Below are 22,978 nucleotides of genomic sequence, written 5' to 3'. Positions count from 1 at the left end.
CAACGAACTTCACTAATTCCCACTATATCTAACTTTAACCTATCCATTTCCCTTTTTAAATTTTCTAACCTACCTACCCTATTAAGGGATCTGACATTCCACGTTCCGATCTGTAGAACGCCAGTTTTCTTCCTCCTCATAACGACGTCCTCTTGAGTAGTCCCCGCCCGGAGAGCCGAGTGGGGGATCATTTTACCTCCAGAATATTTTACCGAAGAGGACACCATCATCATTTAACCATACAGTAAAGCTGCATGCCCTCGGGAAAAATTACGGCTGTAGTTTCCCCTTGCTTTCAGCCGTTTGCAGTACCAGCACGGCAAGGCCGTTTTGGTTAGTGTTACAAGGCCAGATCAGTCAATCATCCAGACTGTTGGCCCTGCAACTACTGAAAAAGGCTGCTGCCTCTCTTCAGGAACCACTTGTTTGGCTGGCCTCTCAACAGATACCCCTCCGTTGTAGTTGCACCTACGGTATGGCTATGTGTATCGCTGAGGCACACAAGCCTCCACACCAACGGCAAAGTCCATGGTTCATGAAAGGGGGGGGGGTCCACAAAGTAAGTTCCGTTTATATTTCTATCCGCAGCAGCGCTACTATCGCAGTTCCGAGCATGTGCGGCAGTTTGTTCCGAGCATGCGCGGCAGTTACTCTGACTCGAGGGAAAGACATATACGCCATTTTGAGATCGCTGCTGCCGACTTGTGCTTTGTAGTGCTTCTTTATAATGTCAGCCATATTTGAAAATGCCGCCGCGCGTGAAATCAGATCTGTGATTCGTTTTCTAAATGCAAAGAAAGTTAAACCAAAGGAAATTCATCGGCAAATCTGTGATGTTTACAGACAAAATGCTATGAGTGATTCGATGGTTAGAAGATGGGTCAGACTGTTCAATGAAGGACGTGATCAAGTGCACGATGAAGAACGATGTGGATGCCCGTCTGTGGTTACTGATGAACTAGTTCACACAATTGAAGAGAAGATTAAGCACAACTGTAAGTTTCCTAGCGACTTTCATCTCTTCTTACACCTAAAATATGTCCATAGTGGTCAACACTTCAACGATGAGGACGAGCTGAAAGAACATGTTACCACATAGTTGAATACACAGGTGGCAACTTTCCATGAAGAAAGCATACAAAAACTTGTGGCACGCTATGCCAGGTGCCTACAGAATTTCGGAAGCTATCTAGAAAAGTAGTTTAACAGTTGTAGATTTTTGTACAATAAATATTTTTTTCTGTATCTGTACACGTTTGTTTTATATAACCAAACGGAACTTACTTTGTGGACGACCTTCGTATTTTTATAGGCCTATAGGTCGATACCTTTTCTGTCGATAAAGTATCCAATATATCGATACAGTTTTGTTACGTCTTGGGCTGATAATATCCTTTTATATATCGATGTATCGGATTTCTGATATTTTTCAAAATATCAACAGTCTTAATCACCACAGATGGCAGTGCATTCTCTGCAACCTGGTCCCATGCTGACCAAAAGGTTGGTACAGAGTTCTTCTGGTAGGGCGCTCCATTCCTCCAGCAGCTGGTGGATGGTCGTTGGTGCATGTGGGGGCGTGCTTATCTTTAACGCAAAGCACACGTGCTCAATGGGATTTAAGTCTGGCGACTGGGGAACTGGCAGGCCAGTCTGTTCGCCGAGCTCCTCCACTTGCAGTGTTCGGCGCGGTCGCACATGGTCATCCATAAAAATGAAGTCAGGGCCGAATTCGCCCCTGAAAAGACGCACATGGGGAGGGGGTATAGTGTGACAATAACGTTGACCGATGAGTGAACTGCGTTCGAAGATTTGGAGATCAGTACGCCCACACAACATTATGCTTTCCAGACCATAACACCTGAACCACCAGAATGACCATGTTCGACAATGTTCCTGGGTGCATTACGTGTTCTCATCCCTCGTCATGTGAGAGTGCGCACATCATAGTATACTTGGTGGTCCACGTAATATGGTGTGGGGCGATATAATGTTGCATGGGCGTAGTGACCTCTAAATCTTTGAACACGGTACACTCAACGGTCAACTTTATGTGACACTATATCCCTGCTCCATTTGGCCCTTCGTCATTTTTATGGATGACAGTGCGCGACCGCATCGAACTGTTAAGATGGAAGAGCACTTTGAACGAGAAAATTTCGGCGGATTGACTAGCTTGTTCGTTCCCCTGACTTACACTTGATGGAACACGTGTGGGATGAGTTGAAGAGGCGTATTGCAAGACATCCTCGCGCACCGAAGACCATTCATCAGTTGTGGGTGTTGGAGGCATGGAACTTCCTACTACAAGAATTCCTTACCAACCCTCTGTCCACCTTGGGAGAACGTTGTGGGGCACGTACAGTCATCTGTGGCAATCACACAACGGTATTAAGAACGATGTCCCGCATTTCCTAATTTCAAATGGACCATAATGAATCGCGATGACGTCGGTGTAATATTGTCTTTGAATAAAAGTGTCATTTCTGTTCGTCTCATTACGTATTTCTTTCAGTAACCTTCTGTGCTATACTGTAGCAGTTTTAGTCCAAGTTTCGTTGAGCTATATATCACTTGGCAATGACATCATGCGAAAGTTCCTTTCGTCATTAAGTTTTGCACACCAGTGTATATTTGCAGGGCTTTCTTTTCGTTTTGACCAGTACTATCCATTGGAAGAATATGGGGCACTTTCTTTATACACCGTTTCTAATGTAGCGCTTGGATATTTTGACCGATAAGGCCTGAGCATAAGTAAAAATTTTTACGTGTACGACAGATAATCAAAATTAACGTTTATCTGTCCGGCCCGATAGCTGAGTGGTCAGCGTGACGGATTGCCGCCCTACGGGCCCGGGTTCGATTCCCGACTGGGTCGCGGAATTTTCTCCGCTCAGGGACTGGGTGTTGTGTTGTCTTCATCATCATCATCATTTCATCCCCATCCGGCGCGCAGGTCGCCCAATGTGGCGTCGAGTGTAATAAGACCTGCACCACGGCGGCCGGACCTGCTCTCGTAAGGGGCCTCCCGGCCAATGACGCCAAACGCTTATTTCCATTTCCAATGTTTATAATTTAATTAGTGAAGTCTGACTTTGACTCTGGTGTCTGAAAGTGGGCGAAGTAAACACTGACGTATTTTCCAGAGACGCCAGCAATCTGTGTTTAATGTTTTCTTTCTATACGCTACAGGTGTGTTGAAGTTTTTATGGCTTACATTCTGAGGCCTCTTCCAAGAGTACGGAGGCTCACCGATTCTTACTATTCAAAAGTAAAAGTATACAGTTCACAGAGTGTGATTTCGAATTTTTTTTGAGAGAGGTATCTGCGCTTGCTATATACTCGTAATTGTAACGCAGTTGTGGTCTATTGCATCCATTTTATAACTGAAGCTGCCTTTCAAAAAACTGACCAAGACAAAATAATCGACAAGGAAATATCTTACGACAGATCCTAGGGTGAGATTAACACTTACTTGGAATGTTATGTCTCCGTAACTGTTTCAGCCATCTGACTCGAGATTTTCGTATCTTACGAATCATAACGGTAACAGCCTTATCAAGATTTTCTTTGTATAGATATGTGATTCCCAGTCTGTTTACTGCATCGCAATAATGTTTTTTCTGTCAGTTATACACTGTGGGAGATTCGTTGGAGATAAAATTGCAGTTTAAACTGTAATTATCTTCAAGAATTCTAGGTACTTCACCCAAACTGCACCTGCAGGGAAAAACTGATGTATCTTATCTTAGTTGTGAGTTGTCTTAGCAATGATTGTAAATATTTCCGTCTCATGTTTTGAATATTTGAAGCAATAACTATTGCCTAGGAATTTGTTCTCATGACAAAAAAAAGAAGTCTGGAACATTCTAATAGTTTCGGGTAACAAGCACGTTTACTTTTTTTTAGTGATTATGTTGTATATTCGTATTCTCCTCAGTGCAAGTTTTGTGCAGGAACGGGCAAACTTTATCCTAGAAAAGAAGGAAATTCAGTGTTTACAGTCAGTTGATGGGGAGCACAAGCTTAGTTTGGGAGAGGAAATTGGCTGAGTCCTTTTCAAATGGACCATCCTGGAATTCGACAAAAATGATTTAGCGAAGTGATGGAAAACCTAAATCTGGATGCCCAGATGAAACTTTGAAGGAAAGTTCTCTCGAATGTGAGTCCACTGTCTTAACCACTACATCATTCAACTGACTTGGATGTAATAGTTATTTTTGATTACTGCTTTTGTTATATCTCTCAGTTAATGAATAAAATCAGTATTGGAATAAGTATTTGACGTTTCTCGCTTATGAATATTTAACAATGAATCAATTTAAATTTAAATTAGATAAGAGTAATTGTTCCTTCAAGCCATGCTGGACATGCCTCCACTACACCTTTGTGTCAAGATGGAGGCAGCAGCTGGGGCATACAGACTTAAAACTGGCTAAAACTGGGTCTCATTCGGGCATACACAATCACACACTAACATAGTGAGTGAGGGAAATATAGTAATGGCTGGTGAAATTCCTGCCGACTATAAAATAACTCCCAACTGCTTCAACAAGCCTTACAATATAATAATTGGAAGCAGGAAGTAGTGGGAAAAAAAGTTCGACACCGTTCTGGGGATATCGTTTGGTTCACTGATGGGTCGAAATTAGACCAAGGAGTTGGGACAGGGGTGTACGGGGTTCAGCCAAGACTGGACGGCATCATCTCTCAAGGAAAACTGGCCTCTGTGTTCAAAGCTGAAATTACTGCAATCAGGGCATGTGTGGAGGAGAATATGCGTAGGTGGTACAATGACCGTAGCGTCTACATCTATTCAGACAACCAGGCAGCCCTGAAATCATTAGCAGCTCCTGCAACAAGGCCTAATATTGATGCTGAATGCTACAGGGCTCTGGTGGAGCTAGGGGGAAGCCATAGGCTAAACCTAGTGTGTTCCCTGGCCACTTAGGAATCTGTGGCAATGAACAAGCCGACAGCTTGCCAGGATGAGGGCAATTACTCCATTTACTGCACCGGAACCTGCCCTGACAGTCACCAAGGCTATGCTCAAACTAGAACTACGGAACTGGCTTAGGAAACAGCACATAGAATATTGGACCAAGGACCATAAACAAAAACATGGTATGGTAATTATGCCCAAGCCATGTATTAAAAGAAGCTCCGTAATCCTGAGATTGAACAGGAAAGAGATCAAACTCATGACTGGACTGATGACAGGCCATGGGAATTTCAAGGAACACCTACACACAGTGGGTATAATGGACGAGTACCCAAAATGTAGGATCTGTGATGAGGGTGAAGAAACCGCATCACACCTAATCTTCGAATGCACGGCACTGGAGAGCAAAATATACAGAATCTTCTGGGCAACTAGACCAGAAGAAATTGTGTCTAACAAAAAACTGGTAAAGGGACTCCTTGCGCTATTTGAGGGCATTGGTTGGCTTTATTAGATATACAGGGAGCGATACCGCGCAATAAACTAAGTTTCGGTGCGGGCAATGGTGGGTTAGGCCTAAGCTGTTTTAGCTTCCCTGTTAAAATCAAATCGAATCAATTGTTCCTTTCATAGACTCACACAGAGATGATCTTATGAGTGTAAATCTTGTTAGATAATCATTATAACATACACATTTTGCGCATGAATTAATACGCCAAGCTTTAGTTTTAATTTCACAGGTGCTTAGAGAAATGGTCCTGAAATGTGTGAAGCAAGGAAAAAAGATACCCTTGTCACTTTTACAAATTAGTATAATCATTGACTTTCTAACATACACTCATAAAGCAAAAACGCATTGATAATTAATCAATAGTTAATACTTCCATTTCTTTGAATAGATTTTTACGAGTCGTTTTACAACTGAAGCTACGAATAATTCATATATCACACGTTTTTATTCGAAAAATTTTACGTTGCATTGAACCCCAACCTATGATGCCGTGTAACGTTCTGGAACGAAAGTAAGAGAAGTGTGCAAGAAATTTTGTTTTTATTCAGCCTTCGCCTCATATCTTTCACATTAAAAATAACGATTTCCTTACACTTTTCAGTCCTTAAGCGATACTTTCTTCACACCAGAGTATTTAAGGCACTCGATGACTTCTGCCTCGGTGTTACTATACTTTATGTTTCAGGGGGTTGAAACTACACGCGGTTCCTGAACAACAACGTGTTTTCAATATGTGATGACAGTAAATTGCAAGAAATGTTGATTAATATCCAAAAAAGGCTCATTAAAAGACTTTCATTAACAGACTTTTCTAAACCTTGACCGATATATATAGCAATATTTGTGTCAGCTGCAAACACACTACACACCAATGCATCATTTACTCTTACAGCCACAAGTATCTATTTTTCTTTCTGTAATATAAAAAAAAGCTACCATAACTAAAAATTCTGCGACGAGAAAGTCGAGGTTCGAATCATACCGTGAAAAAATAAACAAAAAAAACAAGTGAAGAGCATAAATGGTAGTGTAAATAGCGCCGGAACGGTCTATTGAATTTATTTCCATGCTCAGAGAATCGGCGAGGGGTTGAGTAATCATTTGCACGCACTATACCTACAGAGTTTTGGAAATGTGACATGTTTTTCTACAGCTGCAGTCACACTCTGAAAACCATTGTGATGCGCATGACAGATGGTATTTCTACCTTCAACACACATAGTTTCCTCCCAATCAATTCGTGTACGGAGGGCGGTAACAAAAAACTACTTTAAAAAGTTATTAAGTGAGTTAATCAGTTATTTGCACGTACCGTTGATCATAATTACTCTTATGATATGGGACGAGTCAGTTTTAAAGTAATAGTACATCTTCAGGCGAAAAATATGGCGAACTACTGACCATTTACATGAATCCTTAAATCATTTTTAATTTCTTTCTAACCGGCATACAGTTAGATTAGATCAGATTAGGGTAGATTAGACTCAGTTTCCGTTCCACAAACCCAAAAATGATATGATTCTCGTGGGTATGCAACACGTCAGAAAGTATAACACAAAAACATAGAACATCTGCAATACAATACTTACTTCACTGATTATTTGTCCGGAGATTGTCAATATATATTAATATATTACAGTAAACTGGAAATCATAATATGTACAGAATTAATACACTGTCAGAATGATATAATAATATGCTTTTAATTAATTTATAATACACAAAATACCTAGTCTTGACTGTTGTGACCAAGTGCTGTCAAAACTGAAATCTAACAGACATTTTTACTTAAGCTGGTTTAACAGTCTCTATTAAGATGTGCATCTAAAGAATAGGAGTTGCCTATCAAAAAGTCTTTCAAACTCAGTTTAAACTATGCTTTATCTGAAGCCAAGTTTTTAATAGTTGCTGGCAAATAATGAAAACGTTTGTTACTGAATATTGGACCCCTTTCTTGACCAAGGTAAGTGATTTTAGGTTTTCATGTAGATTATTCTTATTCCTGGCATTGAGACCATATACTGAGCTATTGACTGGAAACAGAGGTATATTATTTGCAACAAATTTCATTAAGGAATAAATTTATTGAGAAGCAATGGTTAGAATACTCAATTCCTTGAACAAGTTTCTACATGATGTTCTTGAATTTATACCCCAAATTAGTTTTATTACACTCTTTAGCACTCTAAAAACATTTGCTCGGTTTGACGAGTTACCCCTGAATATGATCCCATATGACACAATAGAATGAAAATAAGCAAAGTATTCAAGTTTTTCTATATTCATATCTCATACATCTGACATCATTCGCATTGCAAATACAGACTTGTTTAGGCCCTTCAGCAATTCTGCGATATGCCCTTCGCAACTGAATTTATTGTCAAGTAGTAATCCCAGCAATTTAACATTGTCAACATTTTTTATCTGCGTGTCTTCATATCTTACACACATGTTGGAAGGTATTCTCTTATAGGTTCTGAATTACATAGAGAGGCTATTTTCAAAGTTTAATGACAATGGATTAGTTTTGAACCGTGATTAGTGAGTATGTATTATTAGTTAGTGATTAAGGAATGCAACCTCTCTCTCTCTCTCTCTCTCTCTCTCTCTCTCTCTCTTTTTCTCTCTCTTTACACACACACACACACACACACACAGTCAAAAAATCATATTACTACACATTCAGAAAGCCTTCTACGAAGTAGAAGGGTTTGTCAAACAGATATGATTTCAGTTTATGTTTGAAGTAAATTTTATTATCCGCTAAATTCTTTACTTCACTCGGCAGGTTATCCAAGATTTGAACAGCTGAATACATCACTTCATTATGAGCAACACTACTGCCTAGTGGTAGGTGTTATGTCATTTCTCTTTCTGTACTCTGTTCAATACAAGAATAAATCTTATTTAAACAAACACAAATGCGATGAGTGATCAGGAGCCGTAGCACACGTACACTAGTGTTGTACACTCTTGGGAGTAGGTCCTGCTTATGTATAACATATATTATTACTAAGTTACGTTAAGTGGAACTTTAATATATTCTGATGTATTAACAGACATCAACGTTTTTCTTAATCACGCTTTAGCTTCGTAGTTTTTATTTCAAAAGTAGTGTACAGTCACACACTCTGTACTTTTGCGCTCTGATTGTCGCGCTGTTAATACGCAGTATGAAAATGGCTTACGCTACTTCCTGTTCCGAAGTGAAAACACGAGTGGTACACGGTTGAAAAGTGCCTACAAGTAGGTTGTACTTAATGTTTTCCGTAAATTTACAGATAAATCGGATTTGAAGTTTTCGTGGGACTGTATTTCATACAGTTGAGCTACAGATACGCATTGTATGTGTAGCGGACGCAGTAGCGTAGTAGATAGATAACTTAGTGCAATTCATGGATCGCTGGTTCAAGTCTTGCGTCAGTCACTTTTTTTTCGTTCAATTTGAAATACCTACATCCCGTAACAGTAAAATTCACAGTCATTTTTTATGAATAATGCACGTCTTCTTGTTGGTAATTACATGTTTTACGTGAAATTCCGATTTTCGTTTCAAATACAAATTCTTAATAATCGATACTTTATGAAAGATTGTTAATAAAATCAAAACCTTCTGCCCGGCGTTCGACATGTACTCAGGTCACTAAATGTCAGAAGTGGCGTTCGCTTTAAGCGGATGGCGTTGCTAATAAAGACTGCTCAATTTAAGAAAACATAACAATTTAATTTTTTTGGCCAAAAATGAAAAACGAAATACTCTTTATTTGGACTATGTCCATTGTTTTACCCCACAGATGTAGTTTCACACGAACCAGAGTGGTAAGTCTCGTAGAAACATGAAAACAATCATTTTCACAGCATCGAACACACCACACAAATGCTGCATTTTTACATTTGCCACTGTACCATTACAATATGAACCCAACAGAACTGCTCTGGAGCCAAGTTAAGGGATTTGGCCCGAGAAATAACTAGACTGTTAAGCTGCCCGACGTACTGGAACTAACGCGCGCAGCTTTTTCACACGTCACTGCCGAACGCTGGCGGCATATAAAACGGCACGTCATAAAAGAAGAAAAAATGCGGCGCCTGGGTGGCTTCGTGGATTCTGTTGTTGATCGACTCGTTATCAACGTAGCAGATGATAGTTGCAGAACTGAAATGTATTTCTTGGATTCGTATAAGGAAGGAGCTGAAGGATTACCAGAGACTGGCTGTATTTATTACCTTCAGTGGCTTCCATATTCAACAGAACGGTGAAATCCCTGCAGTATGCTTTTGCATCACACATAGCTCGCTCAGAAAAATTACCCTGTGGTGAAGTCAAGAATTTCGTCACTCTTGTTTGTAATTAGAATACTGCGTTAGGTGAGAACGAGAACATTTTATGTTTTCCGTCTGGCTACCTACGATACGTAGCGTTCGTTAGTGCTGGAGTTTTGCCGAATATTATTTCATTCCCTTTAAAAATTAAATGGCATTCGAGGCTATACTGTTTCTTTTATGGTCTCTTTTTACAACTGCTCACATCATTTCAGGTTACTTGGGTCAGCTGGCTGTCCAGCGCAGTCCTAGTTTAATGCGCGGTTAAAGCTGCTGTCCCATATTATCACTCAGTCTATGTGCATGTAGCACAGTATGAAACATATCTTTATAATCGTACTTGACTGTATTGGACACAGCTTGGTTTACGCTCCACGTGAAACGAAACCCATTGAGATTCAAGCAAACGCGGAAGAATATTTGGGGAGTGTCGTAGGACCGTTGCTATTCACAATATATATAAATGACCTTGTGGATAACATCGGAAGTTCACTGAGAATTTTTGCGGATGATGCTGTAGTATATCGAGAGGTTGTAGCAATGGAAAATTGTACTGAAATGCAGGAGGATCTGCAACGAATTGACGCATGGTGCAGGGAATGGCAATTGAATCTCAATGTAGACAAGTGTAATGTGCTGCGAAGACATAGAAAGAAAGATCCTTTATCATTTAGCTACAATATATCAGGTCAGCAACTGGAAGCAGTTAATTCCATAAATTATCTGGGTGTAGGCATTAGAAGTGATTTAAAATGGAATGACCATATAAAATTAATCATCGGTAAAGCAGATGCCAGACTGAGATTCATTGGTAGAATCCTAAGGAAATACCGTCAGAAAACAAAGGATGTAGGTTACAGTACACTTGTTCGCCCACTGCTTGAATACTGCTCACCGGAGTGGGATCCGTACCAGATAAGGTTGATAGAAGAGAGAGTGAAGATCCATTGGAGAACAGCGCGCTTCGTTACAGGATCATTTAGTAATCGCGAAATCGTTACGGAGATGATAAATAAACTCCAGCGGAAGACTCTGCAAGAGAGACGCTCAGTAGCTAGGTACGGGCTTTTGTTGAAGTTTCGAGAACATACCTTCACCGAGGAGTCAAGCAGTATATTGCTCCCTACTACGTATATCTCGCGAAGAGACCAGGAGGATAAAATCAGAGAGATCAGAGCCCACACAGAGGCATACCGACAATCTTCCTTTCCACGAACAATACGAGACTGGAATAGAAGGGAGAACCGATAGAGGTACTCAGGGTACCCTCCGCCACACACCGTCTGGTGGCTTGCGGAGTATGGATGTAGGATTAGAAGTAAAATGTTTATAACAGGTTTACTCTTATGATGAACAGAGTATGGTACTGTATTTACGAATGTTACTGTTGAACGGTGATTTATTGTTAACGACAAAAATGATTAGGGAGTAACTGTACCAGTGAGGCTGATTTCAGTAAATCGAACTCTACAAGAGTTCCTATACTGAGATGACAAAAGTCATTAGATAGCGTTATGCACATGTACAGATGGCGGCAGTGTCGCGTTTACAAAGTATAAAAGGGCAGTGCATTAATAGAGCTGTCATTTGTACTCAGGTGATTCATGTAAAAAGGCTTCGGATGCGATTACGGCCGCTCGACGCGCGGAGTGGTGGTTGGAGGTAAACGCATGGACAATTACATTTCGGAAATCGTTAGGGAATTCAAAATTCCGTGATCCACAGTGTCAAGAGTGTAGCAAGAATACCAAATTTCAGTCATTACCTCTCACCACGGACAACGCACTGATCAACGGCCTTCACTTAACGCCCGAGAGAAGCAGCGTTTGCACAGAGTTGTCACAATGCGTTAAATAACTTACATTTCAATATCACGTGAATCAAATTAGGGTCTCGTGTTTGACGTATCAGTTGACAGCATTATCTACTTCTAGGTCTGTATCTATACCCTGCAAACCACCGCGAGGTACATGGCAGAGGGTACGTCCCATAGTCACAGTTATAAGGGTTTCTTCCTGCTCCATTCACATATGGTGCCCGGGATGAATGATTGTTTGAATGTTTCTGTGCGTGCAGTAATTATTCTAATCTTACCCTCACGAGCCCTATATGAGCAATACGTAGGCGGTTGTAGCATATCCCTAGACTAATCGTTTAAAGCCAGTTCTTAAAACTTTGTTAATAGACTTTTTCCGGTTAGTTTACGTCTGTCTTCAAGAGTTTGCCAGTTCAGTTTCTTCAGTGCCTCTGTGACACTCTCCCACGGATTAACCAAATCTGTGACGATGCGTGCTGCCATTCTCTGTAGACATTCAATATCCCCTGTTAGTCAAAAATGGTTCAAATGGCTCTGAGCACTATGGGACTTAACATCTATGGTCATCAGTCCCCTAGAACTTAGAACTACTTAAACCTAACTAACCTAAGGACAGCACACAACACCCAGCCATCACGAGGCAGAGAAAATCCCTGACCCCGCCGGGAATCGAACCCGGGACCCTGTTAGTCCTATCTGGTACGGATCCCAGACAATTGAGCAATATTCTAGAACTGGTCGAACGAGTTATTTGTAACCAACCTCTTTTGTAGACTGACGGCACTTCTCCAGGTTTCTATCAATTAACAGAAGTTTGCCACCTGCCTTTACCCACGATTGTGTGAAATAATCGCAGAAATCAATGTAGAACGTACAATGAACGTATTCGTTGGTAATGGTACGACATCGCCTGCAGCGCCTCTCTAGACTAGTGGAAAACAGTGGCCTGCTCAGATGAGTCCCGATTTCAGTTGGTAAGAGCAGATGATAGGGTTCGAAGGTGGTGGGAGACCCCACGGAGTCATGAACCCTGGTTGTTAACAAGGCACTGTTGGTGTTTCCAGAATGGTGTGGGTTGTGTTTACATGGAGGGGACTGGGTCTCTGGTCCAGCTGAACCTATCATTGAGTGGAAATGGTTGTGTTCGACTGCTGCGAGACCATCTGAAGCCATTCATTGGTTTCGTGTCTCCAAACAAGGATGGGCAATCTCAACGGGGGACAGTTGTTGGCTATTGGTTTGAAGAACATTCTGAACGATTCGAGCGAATTATTGGAAACCCAGATCGCCCGGTATGAATCCCGTCGAACATTTACGGCATGTAATCGAGAAGTCAGTTCGTGCACAAACTCCTGTACTACCAACAGTTTCACAATCATAGACGGCTATAGAGGAAGAATGGCTCAACATTTCTGCAGGGGACTTCCAGTGACTTGTTGAGTACATGGCACGTCTAGTCAGGGCGCTACAGGGCACTACGCCATGCAAATGGAGGTCCGACACGATGTTAAGGACGTATCCCATGACTTTGGTCAGCTCCGTGTAGAGTGTGCATTATACTTTATCCTAACTGGATGCTTCTATGCAACAAGTGGTTTTTTCCCCAATGACGACATATCTCTCCTTATGATGCTACAAGGCATTAGTGAATAAAAACAGGAAAGTAAATCAACTTTTCTAAGTTTTCATCTCCAAAATCTGATATTATCCATAATGCAAAAGTTTCAGAGATAAGACGTTAAACATTATCTGTAAAACTTGATTTCACGTTCAGGTTATCAGTAATATGAACATTTAAGGAGTTACAACGTTCTGTTTCCTTAGCTGATTGTCCCTCCTGCAGTATTTCTAATGATATGGCCATGTCTCGTGCAATACTGAATTACATGCATTATGTTTTATCTCAATTCAGTGACTGTCCATTTGCAGAGAACCAGTCACTAGTTTTCAAGAAAATGTTATTTATATTTACAAGGGCGGGAGTTACTCGATCACGCTTGATTATAATACTTGTATCGTCAGCAAAGAGAACTATTTGCATCATGGGCGTATGATGGAAGATCATGTATGTATAACATGAACAGATCAAATGTCGATCCCTATGGTACACCTGTAGTGATTGTTCCCATTCTGAAATCGCAGTTGCATTGAGACAGATTTAGTATCTTCTTTTGAGAGGGGTGTGTCATGGTTGTTGCATACGTAATTCTTAGCATTATCTTCTAGATGGAGGTAAATAGTAGGACTGGTCGGTAATTTTTAATATCTGTTTTACTACCTTTTTTGTGAAGAGGTCTCACAATTGCATATTTCAGTCTGTCTCGAAATATCCCCATTGATAGTGATGTGTTCTGCTTATGTGATTAAAAACATCGTATAAATGTGAATAATATGATGTTGGTACTTTACCCAAGATATTACCATTTTCGGAATTGTTGGTTTTGGAGTTAAATACATTCTTATATCTTCGGCAGAGCATCGAGTAATTGTAATTTGTCTTATATATGAAGCATGGCTCCTTGCACACGAGATAATTTTACTGCTTCATCCCTTCAGCTGTCCGTGCCATTATTCTGAGCTACTTCAAGGAACTAATTGTTAAATACATTGATACCTGGCTGTTATCATTTATTATATGACTGATTTCTTTAATAACGAAGTCCTCAATTCCTTAACAAAGAAACCGAAACGTAAAAATAAATAAAGTCTCCTTCCTCCGGCGACAGTTCTATCTGGGGAAAACTGAAACAACGATTTTGGCGTACGTCTGCAGAGAAAAAAATCGAAAATAAATTTTGCTTGCACTAAAATAACGGCTGCTGAAAATATTTTCATGTGTTATTGATGTAATTAGTTCTCTAAGAAGTAGGTTCATTTTATAATCTGTTTGTACAACGAAAGTTGCGAAGTTGCCAGATTGTTTGCGCTATTTGGAAAAGTATTATCAGTGGGAGGAAAACTCATTACAATTACTTGCGTGAAAAGCTGTCTCTAGTTTCTGTAACATGTTGCGAACTTGCGCGAACGTTTCGGGGCTTGAGAACTAACGCGAAAATATCGTTGGTATTCAAGATTATCTGCAGGCGCCGATATTTTCTCAAAGGAGAGACGGAATATTGTTCCAGTGGAGAAGCTGCTTATTGTATTTTTCCGACGCACACAGGTGCAATATTCGCAGCACATCGATGCAGTTTTTATTCATTCTCGTGATAAGAAATTTCACAGAAATTTTGTACGTGCACAGACAAACGTTGACACAGTGGATGCGGTAACAGTTTAAGATAACTGTTGATTTTAGAAATGCGAGCGGTTCGTATATTTAGAAACGACTTAAAGTCGCTATATGTACTCATATTTTTTTAAATTTTATATTTCACTTCCATATAATGCGTGAAGGTAACGTCTGATTAAATGTATCCACGTGCGCAATTTAAGCACTAGCAGATGCTGCTGCTGTTGTGGTCTTCAGTCCGAAAACTGGTTTCATGCAGCTCTCCACGCTACTCCATCCAGTGCAAGTCTCTTTACGTAACTGCTGCAGCCTTCATCCATTTGAACCAGCTTACTGGATTTGGTCTCCTCCTACAATTTTTATTCCCACACATCCTTCCATTACCGAATTGACCATTCTTTGATGCCCCAGTATGCGTCCTATCAACCAGTCACTTCCTTTAGTCACACTATGTCATAAATTTCTTTTTTCTCCAATTCGTTTCAGTACCTTCTCATGTGTTATCTGACCTATCCATCTAATTTACAGCGCTTTTCTACAGCATCACAGCTAAAAAGCTTCTATCTTCTTCTTGTCTGAACTGCCTATGGTCCACTTTTCTCTTCCACACAATGCTACATTCCAAATAAATACACACATCAAAAAATGTTTTGTATCACCCCGCGTCTCAAAACTCCTGAAGACAGACGTTGACTGTGGATATTGTATCACAGACACAGTCCCTTTGACTGTTCAGAGATGTCACTAAACTCGCCCAAAAATGTAGACAACCATGCATGAGCAGCGCCTATTAGACGGAGGGGTCCGACAGCCGATCAGTTCCAGTCATTCCACCAGGAAGGAGGTACATGGCACGTGTTTTCTGTAGTTCAACCATACCTAGACGGTCAATACCGCGGTTCGATCGCGTCCGCATTGTTACTTTGTGCCAGGAAGGGCTCTCAACAAGGGAAGTGTCCAGGCGTCTCGGAGTGAACCAAGGCGATGTTCGGACATGGAGGAGATACAGAGAGACAGGAACTGTCGATGACATGCCTCGCTCAGGCCGCCCAAGTGCTACTACTGCAGTCGATGACCACTACCTACGGATTATGGCTCGGAGGAACCCTGACAGCAACCCCACCATGTTGAATATTACTTTTCATGCAGCCACAAGACGTCGCGTTACGACTCCAACTGAGCGCAATAGGCTGCATGATGCGCAACTTCACTCCCAACGTCCATGGCGAGGTCCATCCCGCAACCACATCATGCAGCGCGGTGCGGATGGGCCCAACAACATGCCGAATGGACCACTCACGTTCTCTTTACCGATGAGTGTCGCATATGCCTTCAACCAGACAATCGTCGGGGACGTGTTTGGAGGCAACCCGGTCAAGCTGAACGCCTTAGACACACTGTCCAGCGAGTGCAGCAAGGTGTAGGGTCCCTGCTTTTTTGGGGTGGCATTATATGGGGCCGACGTACGCCGCTGGTACTCATGGAAGGCGCCGTAACGGCTGTACGCTACGTGAATGCCATTCTCCGACCGATAGTGCAACCGTATCGGCAACATAATGGCGAGCATTCGTCTTCATGAGCGACAATTCGCGCCCCCATCGTGCACATCTTGTGAATGACTTCCTCCAGGATAACATCCCTCGACTAGAGTGGCTATCATGTTCTCAAGACATGAACCGTATCGAAAATGCATGGGATAGACTGAAAAGGTCTGTTTATGGACGACGTGACCCACCAACCACTCTGAGGGATCTACGCCGAATCGCCGTTGAGGAGTGGGACAACCTGGACCAACAGTGCCTTGATGAAGTTGTAGATAGTATGCCACGACGAATACAGGCATGCGTCAAAGCAAGAGGACTTGCTACTGTGTGTGTGTGGTTTTCATGAGCAAAAATAAGGGAGGAAATGATGTTTATGTTGATCTCTATTCCAATTTTCTGTAGGTTCCGGAACTGTCGGAACCGAGGTGATGCAAAACTTTTTTGATGTGTGTGCCTTCAGGAAAGAGTTCCTAGCACTTAAATTAATATTAGAGGTTAATAAATTCCTGTTTTTCAGTATAGCTAATGTTTGAACCATTCACTCAACAACGTAATCAACATTCCTGAAGTCATTAAAGCTACCCATCACAGGTGACGTTTATTGGCTTCACAGATACGTGACGAAAGAAAACCGTTGTTCACTAAGTCTTACCACTCACAACTTGAAATGAAACTTTTAGACGCCTACCTACTTGAGGTTTGCATACAATGATACTGCACAGGGCGCTCATCTCTTGTTTCACTTCGTGGAGAGTGCAAGGCAACCACTGTTCCCGATTTTTACCATCCCCATAATTACCGACACGCAGAGCGGGCATTGACTCCTGCAGACTGTCTTGAAATTGATTACATGGTGACAGGTCACATTAAAAAGATAAATGGGTAGTATTACAACATTACAAAGAATTCTAGACAGACCAAAATTTCAAGACGCAATAAGACAATAGCGAACATTAAAACGTGACTCAACAAAATTTCACGGCAAAATAAGACAATAGTGTACAGAAAAACATGACACACCAACTAAGACAGTCTAACCTACGTTGCGCTTGTGTAATTCTGATGTATCCGAGTGGCGTTACCATAAAAGTATGTATGAAAGGCTTACAGAAATGTCTTGGAACATGGTAAACAAACATTGAGTAAAGACACTTTGTGCTCAAATTCAAAATTGGTGAAAGATACACAGAACAGCAGTGAGCAGGAGTCTCAGTAATTTTAACTCTAACGAATGGCTGTCGGAATTGGAAGTATTCTGGCTGTCCGACCGTCCTGCGTCGTTTAGTATGATCGATATACTATGATTGATATTCTATCGACAGACGATTTTTAGGCGAGGGTTGGTGACACTGTAAAGCAAACAATGTCTGCCGATAATATTGCGGTGTAGTGCATGCGCAGCAGACCATAGTGCAACGGAACATGTAAACGAAAGTCATATGCTAATTTGTAATACGTAAAATTTGGATTAATAAAAATAGAATGACGTCGATTGTATTCTTAAAACATTCGAAACGGTACATAATTTTATGTCACAAATTTATTATTTTCAGTGCTTTAAGATGCTACGCAGCCAATTGCACATACGGGGGAGGGTGTGATAAAACTATGGAAACACCAAAATACAACACATTACCACGCCTAATATGGTGTAGGAATCTTGTTGGCATTCAAAACAACTTCCAGTCGTTGTGGTTTTCAAAACAATCTTATACCTTAACGATGATGGAGGTGGAGAGCCATCAAGCACCCTTCTCTCCAAAGTAGGCCTCGAAGCAATAATATTGAAATTTCGTAACTGTGGTGGCCAGGGAAGATCCAACAATGCATTCTCGTGCTCACAAAACCAGTCCTGGACGATAAGTGCTGCATGAACAGGGGGCCCTCTATCGTTCTGGAATACATCATCACCATCGTGCATCAAACACTGTACCATGGGACGAACCAGATCAGCCAAAAGGGTCACATAATTCTTGGCAGTAATGCGGCCTTGCTGAGTAACCGTAGCGTCCAAGGAATACCACAACAGCCGGCCGAGGTGGTCTCGCGGCTCTAGGCGCTCAGTCCGGAACGGCGCGACTGCTACGGTCGCAGGTTCGAATCCTGCCTCGGGCATGGATGTGTGTGATGTCCTTAGGTTAGTTAGGTTTAAGTAGTTCTAAGTTCTAGGGGACTGATGACCAGAGATGTTAAGTCCCATAGTGCTCAGAGCCATTTGAACCATTTTTGAATACCACAACATGGCTGCCCAAACCATCACCAAACCCCCGCCAAGTTTCACTCTTGAGACGTGCACTCGGCTGGAAACTGTATACAGGGTGAAAGTAGACTCTTCCGACCAATGACGTTCTTCCATTGCTCCATAGGCCAGATTTTTGGGCTTCGACACCACGTTTACCTGTTTCGGACATCTGCATCTCTGGAATTCCGGTTCGCCCCTCAATTGCCTGTTTTCGGAACTCCCTCCGTGTTGTTTTGGTGCTGACTGTTCGCGAGTGCGACATTCAGTTCTGCATTGACTTCTGAGCTCTCGTTCTCATATCTTCGTTCACGGTCTTCATGATTGAGTGCCACGGTCACTAAACACATATTGCGTCCGCGTTGTGGCATAGCAGATGATGTTTTTCCGCCTTCCCTATATGCTGCATGAATCTTCGAAACGGTGGTTCTTGAAACACCAACACTTCGTTCCTTCGGTTAGAAGCACCCACCATACGAACACCAACAATGTGCCGAGGTTCGAATTCACTTGGCTCCTACATAACGCACTCTCAACTACACCGAAGACTGTTCTGATCTCGACGACGCTTACAACGTATTGAGGACTTTGCACAGGCGCTGTTCGTGGTCAAACACAACAGCGCAACCAGGAGTCTTGGCTAGCATCTGTGCTTATGTTCAAGCATGGATTTCTCGAGGTGTTTCCACATTTTTGTGCAACCCCTGTAATCCTAAACAGTGTCATTTTTTCATCTCAAAACTGCGACTTGATTTTCGGTTTCTTAGTTACTGGTGTCCTCAACACCGCTCTCACTTAACAAATAGCTATTGTTTCACAACTGCATTACAAGGTCTGATACGTCCGTTATCTTGGTTGTACCAGTCCATAACACTAAATCTTTGTCTTTCTCTTTCTCGAATGGTTCAAATGGCTCTAAGCACTATGGGACTTACCCATCTGAGGTCATCAGTCCCCTAGGCTTAGACTACTTAAACCTAACGAACCTAAGAACATCACACACATCCATGCCAGAGGCAGGATTCGAACCTGCGACCGTAGCAGCAGCGCTGTTCCGGACTAAAGCGCCTAGAACCGCTCGGCCACTGCGGCCGGCTGTCTTTCTCCTTCTCCATTTCAGCCACACGGGCTTGCGAAAAGTTACCCTAACAGTTGTGTCTTATCCAAAACCCCTCTGCCTTCAGCAGCAAATGGAAGCTTTATCTGTTATCGCTGGCACGGCTTCCTCTCGGCATGTTCCAGCTGTTTTCTTTCTGTTACACTGTAAACTGTCGAAGCTTTTCTCATCCCTTTCTATTTCTGTAGTTTTCCCTCCACTTCAGGTAATAATCTTACCCTATTATTTCGTTCTTGCTCTGTTCAGACGAATTCCTTTTGTACTGCTAACACCATTTTGTGTTAGATGTCATTACTCACATTCGACAAGAAAGTAATTAGGAAATTCTTAAAGACAATGTTAACTTTCATGTATGCGTCACTACACATATCATTATTATTATTGTTATCATCATCATTAGGCTATATGTTGTTCATGTACTTTAAAAATTTTATTGATGACTCACCAAGGATGTTTAATTAGATGTAAGAGTTGACACGAAGTCCCTAATCTTGCTAGGTGAAATAAAGGCACATATAAATAAATAGATAATGGTTAATTTCTCCAAAAAATGCGTGACACCCGTAACAGCGCGGGGCTCTTAGCATCTGCTACATGCATAAACAGCATCTGCGTGTATGGCGTAAATACATAACACTGTGTTTAATTGCACAACAGACAATAACAGTGACGAGCTATTTACTTTGTCTCCCCTATATCGCTATACCACACTCAACACAGAGCTTTCGAATAAAATGAGCGTCCTTTTAGTTTCCTATACGTTAGATTTCATTCAAAACACACACAGCGCGTCGAAGCTTCAAGGTTGTTTCTACTAGGAGTACGAATACTTTCTGAAGCTTGGTGTAATATTGAGTGAGAGCGAGCAACTGCGTTAAAGAGGTTTTCTGTTGGAACTGCGCTGTTGCCTGTGTTGTGAACTCGCCTCCGGGGTTCGCACTGGTCCCTTACCTTTGCTCCGACTCCCACGCGCCCTCCTGAAAGCGCGTCTGGCTAGTCCGAGCACAAACGCATTCACACACACACACTGAGCACTGGGTGCGCGACACGGCCGGGACTACGTTATCGCCGAACACTGCGTTACGGGCCCAGGTGACTGTTATCACAGGCTTAGCGCTGCCTGCTAATACCTACTGCCGCGACACCTGTTGTGCCGAAAGCCGCACCACGGCCGGCCGTGAGTCAGAAGCCGGTACCGATGTCTGCGTGCGATGATCGCGTGCAGCGTCCTCTGTTACGCTGCAGGGCGTTCAAGGTGATGAACTGCGTAAGCTGCTCTCCACTAAGGGAGTCGTACGAGGAGATGTTACAGTCACTTTCCTTCTCCTTCCATTGAGTCCACTTCGTTCCAATCCCTATCCAGAGAAGCGTTTTGTTACACTGGTGTCCAAAACTTGAAGACAAAAGTAGCTACATCTACATCTACATTTATACTCCGCAAGCCACCCAACGGTGTGTGGCGGAGGGCACTTTACGTGCCGCTGTCATTACCTCCCTATCCTGTTCCAGTCGTGTATGGTTCGCGGGAAGAACGACTGCCGGAAAGCTTCCGTGTGCGCTCGAATCTCTCTAATTTTACATTCGTGATATCCTCGGGAGGTATAAGTAGGGGGAAGCAATATATTCCTCATCCAGAAACGCACCCTCTCGAAACCTGGACAGCAAGCTACACCGCGATGCAGAGCGCCTCTCTTGCAGAGTCTGCCACTTGAGTTTGCTAAAAATCTCAGTAACGCTATCACGCTTACCAAATAACGCTGTGACGAAACGCGCCGCTCTTCTTTGGGTCTTCTCTATCTCCTCTGTCAGTCCGACCTGGTACGGATCCCACACTGATGAGCAATACTCAAGTATAGTGTGGTGTCACCGCCAGACACCACACTTTCTACGTGGTAGCCTTTAAATCGGCCGCGGTCCGTTAGTATACGTCGGACCCGCGTGTCGCCACTATCAGTGATTGCAGACCGAGCGCCGCCACACGGCAGGTCTAGAGAGACTCCCTAGCACTCGCCCCAGTTTTACAGTCGACTTTGCTAGCGACGGAACACCGACTACAGACGCTCTCAATTGCAGAGACGACAGTTTAGCATAGCCTTCAGCTACGTCATTTGCTACGACCTAGCAAGGCGCCATATTGTTACTACGAATGTATTCTGAACAGATAATATTGTGAATCATGTACCGTCAAGACCGACGTTCATCATTAATGGATTAAAGTTAAGTATCAAACTAGCTACGTCCGCTTTCTGAATTCTAATTCCTTGTCATGTTCCAGACCTCACTTCAGTATAGTTCTTCCTTCCTCACGCCAGTCTGCGTGAGCTAAACGCGTGCATTTCGGCCTCCTCTAGTAACACGGTGTTGGCTCTCCTGCCAACCCAACATATAGGTCGAAAGAGTGTTTTTAAGCCACCTCCTTTGTTGATGGACTACATTTTCTAAGGACTCTCCTAATCAATCTCAACCTAGCACTCACCTTACCAACAATTAATTTTATATGATCATTCCACTTCAAATCGTTCCGTTCGCATACTCCCAGATATTTTACAGAAGTAACTGCTACCAGTGTTTGTTCCGCTATCATGTAATCATACAATAAAGGATCCTTCTTTCTATGTATTCGCAATACATTACATTTGTCTATGTTAAGGTCAGTTGCCACTCCCTGCACCAAGTGCCTATCCGCTGCAGATCTTCCTGCATTTCGTTGCAATTTTCTAATGCTGCAACTCCTCTGTATACTATAGCATCATCCGCGAAAAGCTGCATGGAACTTCCGACACTATCTACTAGGTCATTTATATATATTGTGAAAAGCAATGGTCCCATGACACTCCCCTGTGGCACGCCAGAGGTTACTTTAACGTCTGTAGACGTCTCTCCATTGAGAACAACATGCTGCGTTCTGTTTGCTAAAAGCTCTTCAATCCAACCACACAGCTGGTCTGATATTCCGCAGGCTCTTACTTTGTTTATCAGGCGACATCTACCTGGGAACCTGTATCTAATATTTTCTGGGTCTCATGAACAAATAAAGCGACTTGGGTCCTTCATGATCGCTATTTCCGGAATCCATGTTGATTCCTACAGAGTAGATTCTGGGTTACCAGAAATGACACGATTCGCGAGCAAAAAACATGTTCTAAAATTCTACAACAGATCGATGTCAGAGATATAGGCCTATAGTTTTGTGCATCTGTTCGACGACCCCTCTTGAACACTGGAACTACCTGTGCCCTTTTCCAATCATTTGA

The 22,978-nt window shown here is 42.3% G+C and overlaps 1 protein-coding gene across 2 annotated transcripts in view; it reads right to left on the bottom strand.

Moving 5' to 3' along the window:
• The window catches only part of LOC126177062 (uncharacterized), a 219,159-nt gene extending 198,367 nt beyond the window's left edge, over positions 1–20,792 (bottom strand). For both annotated transcript variants that reach the window (XM_049924298.1, XM_049924299.1), the window contains exon 1: positions 20,676–20,792. The gene's annotated coding sequence lies outside the window, so the exon portion shown is untranslated. The remainder of the gene's footprint in view (positions 1–20,675) is intronic.
• Positions 20,793–22,978: the final 2,186 nt, after the last annotated feature.

Source organism: Schistocerca cancellata, chromosome 3 (assembly GCF_023864275.1).
Source record: "Schistocerca cancellata isolate TAMUIC-IGC-003103 chromosome 3, iqSchCanc2.1, whole genome shotgun sequence".
NCBI classification, from domain to species: domain Eukaryota; kingdom Metazoa; phylum Arthropoda; class Insecta; order Orthoptera; family Acrididae; genus Schistocerca; species Schistocerca cancellata.
Note: the sequence above shows the minus strand (reverse complement) of the source record. Positions and strands in the feature narration are given on the sequence as shown.